Below are 9,760 nucleotides of genomic sequence, written 5' to 3' on the forward strand. Positions count from 1 at the left end.
AGCCCAGTACGCATCTCTAGAAACGATTAAGTGAAAACATTTGCATTTTACAAAACGCTTAACCTTCCGCTATCTCATTCAACCCCCACAGCAACCTCTAAGGTGGAGATTATTGTCACCATTTTACAGATAAGGAAACAGATTTATAAAGGTTGCTGTGAGTCCACCGGGAAGGAGGTCTCACCTGGAATGCTTGACCGGAGATTAACTGATCTTCCCTTCTCTCTGTACTTGGTCAGGGCTCCAGCCCCTCCCTGGAATAATAATAATAATGGTTTTTAATATCTCTAATCCTAGAATTCAATAAAGAATGGATTCTAACCCCCTTGAGCAGACGTTTATTGTTTTGCACAGCCCTTGAGCTAAGAATTTTTTTTTAAAAAAATATTTATTTATTTATTTTGGCTGCCCCGGGTCTTGGTAGTGGCACATGGGATCTTCATTGAGGCATGAGGACTTCTTAGTTGTAGCACGTGGACTCTTTAGTTGCGGCATGCGAACTCTTAGTTGTGGCATGCATGCAGGATCTAGTTCCCCAACCAGGGATCGAACCCGGGGCCCCCTGCATTGGGAGTGTGGAGTCTTATCCACTGGACCACCAGGGAAGAATGGTTTTTACATATTCAAATAGTTGGAAAAAAATCAAAAGAAGAATGTGATTTCATGACGTGAAAATCATATGAAATTCACAGTGTGTCCACAAATAAAGTTTTAGTAGAAGACAGCCATGCTCATTTGATTAAGTACTCTCTAGGGATGCTTTCTTGCTATAGCAGAGTTGAGTACTTGAGACAAAGGTCTGCAAAGCCTAAAATATTTATTTTCTGGCCCTTTACAGGAAAAGTTGGCCCACTCCTGCTCTACAGGTTTAGTCACACAAGCTCCCTTACATCACGATGACTTAGGAGATACCCACAGGTAATTATAATTCCATTTTAGCCTTACTAGGGAGATGGACTCTACTGCAATCTAAAGCCAAAAGTTGGCCGGAAGCAAGGGCAACCACCCTGGCCTGAGGGGTCAGGGATCTGGATTCCAGTCCCAGCTATGTGTGGCCTCAGGCAAGTCACTGCTCCTTTTGGTGAGACTGTTTTATTCCCCTTCGCCTGGGGTTGGGTTAGTAGGCCGGAAGGCTCATTACCTGGAAGGGATTGAAGAACAGCCTCTGAGAGAATTGTGGGGAACACTAGGAAGGCCCCATTCTAGGAGACTGGTTAATAAGATGGCTGCTCAGAAAATGCTTGTGGAATGAATCAAGAGGTCTGCCTGACCCCCATGACAGGCCAGGGGCAGAGCTGTGTCCATCGAGTGTTCATTAAATTAATAATAAAAATAATAGACACCATGAGTTGAGCCATGTGATGTCCTGGACCCTGGGCTTGTCACTTTACATGCATGACTTCATCTGCTCTTTACCACATAGGCTCATGAGGGAGGCACTGTCGCAGCAGAAATAGAAATGAAGTTTTCCCTCTCCTGAGAACAAGGTAAATAAAGGGAACAGTGAACAGGCTAGAGAAGAAACATAACCTGGCCTGAAAGAGTGAGTCAATCCTAGTTTTATTTTAACTGTTACTAATCTGTAGTGTCTGTAGTTAGATCTGTCCTTCACAAAGCTAACCTGTCACCACTAATCCTGTGTAATTTACATTCTGCACCTGGTATTTGCTCTCCCTATAATCTCTAGTAGCAAATCACCCCTTGTAGCTGTTTGCATTTCAGAAAGGAGGTCCCAGACCAATAACCCAGAGACTAACGGACCCAATTACTGGGCTGCTGGACCCAATTACCAGCTTGCCTGACTCCAGCAGTGACTGTTTTGAAATAATGCAAGAAGAATGCAAGACATTCACCATTTTGATCCTTATCACTTACTTCGGACTGCGAACTCCCCTATAAGGATCCCTGTAATTCCCCAGGAAGGGGGGCACAGTTCTTGAGGTGCTAGCCTACTGTGTCTTCCCTTTGCCTGGCAAAGAAAATTTAAAAAGCCTCTCTATTTCTTACCTTCCAAATCTCTGTCTCCGTATTTTTATTCGGCATTGGTGTACAGGGAGCCAAGATTTTGGCAACAGCACTATTAATACCCCCATTTTATGGAAAGGAAAACTGAGGCTGTGTGCCTAAGTGCCTGTGGAGCAAGTGAATGACAAGCATCACTTCTCCTCCCAAAGGCAGTGGGAATAGAAAGGCATATTCTCGAGTCTAGGAAAAGTTGTCCTTATGTTCCATCTAGGAGGGAGCTACCATTCCCCTGCAGTGGGAATGGAGAGTACCACCTGCAAAGGGTGGGGACACCGGGCCATTCCCTATATCCAGACAGACCTCCAATCTGGGGTGGCTGCTTCCTAGGTTGGCTTCCTGCCACTGAGCTGCACTCAGATCTTGTCTTTCATTGTAACTTTACTAGGAGCCACATCTGTCTCTCAGAAGTGGGTGCTTGTGAGTCCACTCCTAAGCCTGATTCCCTCTGTGACCAGGACACAGTGCAGTGTCTGTGCCACAACAGAGAAGTAGATAGGACTCAGAGGGATAGAAAGTTCCTTCCTGCCACCTCCCCCTAGACAGTACACAGTGAACTCCACAGAAATCCAACAAATACAGTGGCCCTGGGCACTGGACAACGGGATCTCAGAGAACTCAAGGGGTCTGGAAAAGCATGGGGCCAGGGTTCCTCCCCACAGAACGAAAAGGAGAGGGCCAGGCTTTGTGGGGCTTCTTGGGGGCCTCCCCACATCAGATAGGTAGGAACTTATAAGGCAAACCAGGTTCTATAGGCCTCAGGGGCCCTAGGGGGAGGCTCTCCCTTCCCTAGGAATGGCCCACCCGGAAGAAGTCCCTCTGGCAATGTCCTCAGTGGGATCATGATAGGTGTAAAATTGATCACGGAAGGTAGCCTGGGGGCTGTGGCTTTTGACTTGGCCAAGGTGGAGGGCCTGGATTTTGCATTTTGTCTGAATTGTGGTAAAATATACATGATAAATGTTACCATTTCTAGAAGTACAATTCAGTAGTGCTAAGTGTATTCACATTGCTGTGGAACTAATCTCCCGGACCTTTTCATTCGCAAAACTGAAATTCTATACTCATTAAACAACACCACCAAACTGGGTGAATTTTGTGGTATGTGAATGATACCCCAAGAAAGATGATTTAAAAAATAATTTTCAACTCCCCCCGCCATGTGACATTGTATCTATTCTGAGACACAGTTCAAAGGCTATTTCTTGCAGGAAGTCTTATGTGTGTCCTCCACACTTCACTGCCCCAGTCCTCAAACTGAGCACCCCCTTTGTACAAAGCATCAACCCTCCATGGCCAACCTGGCCTGGAGACCCTCAGAGTTCAGGGCACTAGCCCCCAGGGGACCTGGGATGGGGGGCTGGTGCTGGCGTGCACCTGACTTAGGCTGGGAGGTGGGGGCATGGACCGTGGTCCCAGCTTTGATGGTAGGCTATGTAACCCTGGGCAAAGCACTTCTCCTCTCTGGGCCTCGGGGTCCTCACCTGGTTGTAGAAGGCTTGGTGGGCCTGCCCTCCCCCAGCTTCCTCTGCAGGGGCGTGGGAGAGGCTTCATCTCCTGAGCCTGGGAGATGGGCAAGGAGGAGATTATGGGTTTCCAGTTGACAGACGAGGTCACCAAGAGCCAAATGGATAAGACCTGCTGAGCAAGGGGTTTCATCCTGGATCTCAGCCTGGCTAAACTGTGGCCTTTGCTCTTTATTGCTCCAGTAGGTGAGTACCTCTTGGGTACCCAGGCTCCCTCTGCAGCAGGGAAGGCGCCTGGGTGGTTCCACTGGGGTACTGAGTGGTCAACAAGGCCTAAGGCAGAGTGAGGAAGACTCTAAAAAGGGCCCCATCCCACTCCCTGACTTCATCGCGAGGTTTCACTGCCCACTCCTGATGCTCACATGGACCAGTTGTTTATTTAGGCAAAACTGCTGGGTGGAAGCAGAAGCAAGAAGAACTACAATTCTGCAGACTGTGGAAGGAAAAACACATTCACAGAAAGACAGACAAAATGAAAAAGCAGAGGACTTTGTACCAGATGAAAGAACAAGATAAAACCCCAGAAAAACAACTAAATGAAGTGGAGATAGGCACCTTCCAGAAAAATAACTTGGAATAACGATAATGAAGATGATCCAGGACCTCAGAAAAAGAATGGAGGCAAAGATCGAGAAGATGCAAGAAATGTTTAACAAAAACCGAGAAGAATTAAAGAACAAATACCTAGAAGAATTAAAGAACAAACAAACAGAGATGAACAGTACAATAACTGAAATGAAAAATACACTAGAAGGAATCAATAGCAGAATAACTGAGGCAGAAAAACGGATAAGAGACCTGGAAGAAAGAATGGTGGAATTCACTGCCATGGAACAGAATAAAGAAAAAAGAATGAAAAGAAATGAAGACAGCCTAAGAGACCTCTGGGACAACATTAAACGCAACAACATTCACATTATAGGGGTCCCAGAAGGAGAAGAGAGAGAGGAAGGACCAGAGAAAATATTTGAAGAGATTATAGTCGAAAACTTCCCTAACATGGGAAAGGAAATAGGCACCCAAGTCCAGGAAGTGCAGAGAGTCCCAGGCAGGATAAACCCAAGGAGAAACATGCCAACACACATAGTAATCAAATTGACAAAAATTAAAGACAAAGAAAAATTATTGAAAGCAGAAAGGGAAAAAACGACAAAAAACATACAACGGAACTTCCATAAAGTTAACAGCTGATTTCTCAGCGGAAACTCTACAAGCCAGAAGGGAGTGGCATGATATATTTAAAGTGATGAAAGGGAAGAACCTACAACCAAGACTACTCTACCCGGCAAGGATCTCATTCAGATTCAACAGAGAAATCAAAAGCTTTACAGACAAGCAAAAGCTAAGAGATTTCAGCACCACCAAACCATCTCTACAACAAAGTTCCTTTAGGAACTTTTCTAAGTGGGAAACACTAGAGAAGAAAAGGACCTACAAAAACAAACCCATAACAATTAAGAAAATGGTAATAGAAACATACATATCGATAATTACCTTAAACGTGAATGGGTTAAATGCTCCAACCAAAAGACACAGGCTCGCTGAATGGATACAAAAACAAGACCCATCTATATGCTGTCTACAAGAGAACCACTTCAGACCTAGGGACACATACAGACTGAAAGTAAGGGGATGGAAAAAGATATTCCATGCAAATGGAAGTCAAAACAAAGCTGGAGTAGCAATACTCATATCAGACAAAATAGACTTTAAAATAAAGAATGTTACAGGAGACAAGGAAGGACACTACATAATGATCAAGGGATCAATCCAAGAAGAAGATATAACAATTATAAATATATATGCACCCAACATAGGAGCACCTCAATACATAAGGCAACTGCTAACAGCTATAAAAGAGGAAATCAAGAATAACACAATAATAGTGGGGGGCTTTAACACCTCACTTACACCAATGGACAGATCATCCAGAGAGAAAATTAATAAGGAAACACAAGCTTTAAATGAAATAATAGACCAGATAGATTTAATTGATATTTATAGGACATTCCATCCAAAAACAGCAGATTACACTTTCTTCTCAAATGCACACGGGACATTCTCCAGGATGGATCACATCCTGGGTCAGAAATCAAGCCTCAGTAAATTTAAGAAAACTGAAACCATATCAAGCATCTTTTCTGACTACAACACTATGAGATGAGAAATAAATTACAGGGGAAAAAAACGTAAAAAACACAAACACATGGAGGCTAAACAATACGTTACTAAATAACCAAGAGATCACTGAAGAAATCAAAGAGGAAATCAAAAAATACCTAGGGACAAATTACAATGAAAACACAACGATCCAAAACCTACGGGATGCAGCAAAAGCAGTTCTAAGAGGAAAGTTTATAGCAATACAAGCCTACCTCAAGAAACAAGAAAAATCTCAAATAAACAATCTAACCTTACACCTAAAGGAACTAAAGAAAGAAGAACAAACAAAACCCAAAGTTAGTAGAAGGAAGTAAATCATAAGATGAGAGCAGAAATAAATGAAATAGAAACAAAGAAAACAGTAGCAAAGATCAATAAAACTAAACGCTGGTTCTTTGAGAAGATAAACAAAATTGATAAACCTTTAGCCAGACTCATTAAGAAATAGAGGGAGAGGACTCAAATCAATAAAATTAGAAATGAAAAAGGAGCAGTTACAAGAGACACCGCAGAAATACAGAGCATCATAAGAGACTCCTACAAGCAACTCTATGCCAATAAAATGGACAACCTGGAAGAAATGGACAAATTCTTAGAAAGGTATAATCTTCCAAGACTGAACCAGGAAGAAACAGAAAATATGAACAGACTAATCACAAGTAACGAAATTGAAACTGTGATTAAAAATCTTCCAACAAACGAAAGTCCAGGACCGGATGGCTTCACAGGTGAATTCTATCAAACATTTAGAGAAGAGCTAACACCCATCCTTCTCAAACTCTTCCAAAAATTTGCAGAGGAAGGAACACTCCCAAACTCATTCTATGAGGCCGCCATCACCCTGATACCAAAACCAGACAAAGACACTACAAAAAAAGAAAATTACAGATCAGTATCACTGATGAATATAGATGCAAAAATCCTCAACAAAATACTTGCAAATGGAATCCAACAACACATTAAAAGGATCATACACCATGATCAAGTGGGATTTATCCCAGGGATGCAAGGTTTCTTCAATATACGCAAATCAATCAATGTGATACACCATATTAACAAATTGAGGAATGAAAACCATATGATCGGGCTTCCCTGGTGGTGCAGTGGTTGAGAGTCCGCCTGCCGATGCAGGGGACACGGGTTCGTGCCCCGGTCCGGGAAGATCCCACATGCCGTGGAGTGGCTAGGCCCATGAGCCATGGCCGCTGAGCCTGCTCGTCCGGAGCCTGTGCTCCGCAATGGGAGAGGCCACAAAAGTGAGAGGTCCGCATACCACAAACAAACAAACAAACAAACAAACAAAAAAACCATATGATCATCTCAATAGATGCAGAAAAACCTTTTGACAAAATTCAACACCCATTTATGATAAAAACTCTCCAGAAAGTGGGCATAGAGGGAACCTACCTCAACATAACAAAGGCCCTATACAACAGACCCACAGCAAACATCATTCTCAATGGTGAAAAACTGAAAGCATTTCCTCTAAGATCAGGAACAAGACAAGGATGTCCACTCTCACCACTATTATTCAACATAGCTTTGGAAGTCCTAGCCATGGCAGTCAGAGAAGACAAATAAATAAAAGGAATACAAATTGGAAAAGAAGGAATAAAACTGTCACTGTTTGCAGATAACAAGATACTATACATAGAGAATCCTAAAGATGCCACCAGAAAACTACTAGAGTTAATCAATGAATTTGGTAAAGTTGCAGGATACAAAATTAATGGACAGAAATCTCTTGCATTGGTATACACTAACAATGAAAGATCAGAAAGAGAAATTAAGGAAACAATCCCATTCACCTTTGCAACAAAAAGAATAAAATACCTAGGAATAAACCTAGTAAGGAGGTAAAAGACCTGTATGCGGAAAACTATGACACTGATGAAAGAAATCAAAGATGACACAAACAGATGGAGAGATATACCATGTTCTTGGACTGGAAGAATCAATATTGTGAAAATGATTATACTACCCAAAGCAATCTACAGCTTCAGTGCAATCCCTATCAAATTACCAGTGGCATCTTTTACAGAACTAGAACAAAAAAATCTTAAAATTTGTATGGAAACACAAAAGACCACGAATAGCCAAAGCAGTCTTGAGGGAAGAAAATGGAGCTGGAAGAATCAGACTCCCTGACTTCAGACTATACTACAAAGCTACAGTAATCAAGACAATATGGTACTGGCACAAAAACAGAAACATAGATCAATGGAACAGGATAGAAAGCCCAGAGATAAACTCATGCACCTATGGTCAACTAATTTATGACAAAGGAGGCAAAGATATACAATGGAGTAAAGAGTCTCTTCAATAAGTGGTGCTGGGAAAACTGGACTGCTACATGTAAAAGAATGAAATTAGCACACTCCCTAACACCAATACACCAAAATAAACTCAAAATGGATTAGAGACCTAAATGTAAGACCAGACACTATAAAACTCTTAGAGGAAAACATAGGAAGAACGCTCTTTGACATAAATCATAGCAAGATCTTTTTTGATCCACCTCCTAGAGTAATGGAAATAAAAACAAAAGTAAACAAATGGGATCTAATGAAACTTAAAAGCTTTTGCAAAGCAAACTACAAACAAGAGGAAAAGGCAGCCCTCAGAATGGGAGAAAATATTTGCAAATGAATCAACCGACAAAGGATTAATCTCCAAAATATATAAACAACTTATGCAGCTCAATACTAAAAAATAAAAACAACCCAATCCAAAAATGGGCACAAGACCTAAATAGACATTTCTCCAAAGAAGACTTACAGATGGCCAAGAAGCACATGAAAAGCTGCTCAACATCACTAATTATTAGAGAAATGCAAATCAAAACTACAATGGGGTATCACCTCACACTGGTTAGAATGGGCATCATCAGAAAATCTACAAACAACAAGTGCTGGAGAGGGTGTGGAGAAAAGGGAACCCTCTTGCACTGTTGGTGGGAATGGAAATTCATACAGCCACTATGGAGAACAGTATGGAGGTTCCTTAAGAAACTAAAAATAGAATTACCATATGACCCAGCAATCCCAGTACTGGGCATATACCCAGAGAAAACCATAATTCAAAAATACACATGCAAAAAAAAATACACATGCACCCCAATGTTCATTGCAGCACTATTTACAATATCTAGGTCATGGAAGCAACCTAAATGCCCATGGACAGACGAATCGTTAAAGAAGTTGTGGTACGTATATACAATGGAATATTACTCAGCCATAAAAAAGAACAAAATTGGGTCATTTGTAGAGACGTGGATGGATCCAGAGGCTGTCATACAGAGTGAAGTAAGTCAGAAAGAGAAAAACAAATATTGTATATTAACACATATATGTGGAACCTAGATAAATGGTACAGAGGAACTGGTTTGCAGGGCAGAAATAGAGACATAGATATAGAGAACAAACATATGGACACCAAGGGGGTAAAATGGCAGGGTGGGGTTGTGTGGGGTGGGATGAACTGGGAGATTGGGATTGACATGTATACACTAATATGTATAAAATAGATAACTAATAATGTGCTGTATAAAAAATAAATAAAATAAAATTCAAAAAACAAAACAAACAAAATTGCTGGGTGGAGATTTCACAGCATATTGTAGGGGATGGAGTCCAGGGGAATGAAAGGTGTTGGGGTCCAGAGTGCTAGGAAGGGGGTCCCGGACTACAAGCTGGAAAATTTTGGCAGGAATGCCAAACTCCTGGAAGTCCACCTGTGCCTTGGATACCCTGCAGCAGGATTTTGAACAGGAGACCCCAGTAGCACATCTTAGGTCCCAAAGGGGCTGGGAGTTCCATCCAGGGAGGCTAGCTTGCCTGGGGTGGGGTGGCAGCACCATGGAGCACCCCCTGCTCTGATGCTTTGCCACTCCTAGGCTGGCCCTTTAAACCCAGATCATGATGTCACCTTAGACAGCAAGCGACGGGAGGGGGACTGCAGGCCTGAGGAAGGACTGCATTTCCCAGCAGCCTTGGGTGCACCACACCCCTCCCAGCAGGCACTGGCTCACTGCAGACTATTAACCAGTC

Source organism: Aethalodelphis obliquidens, unplaced genomic scaffold (genome assembly GCF_003676395.1).
Source record: "Aethalodelphis obliquidens isolate GAN/ISIS:26980383/991018 unplaced genomic scaffold, ASM367639v1 scaffold69, whole genome shotgun sequence".
NCBI classification, from domain to species: Eukaryota; Metazoa; Chordata; class Mammalia; order Artiodactyla; family Delphinidae; genus Aethalodelphis; species Aethalodelphis obliquidens.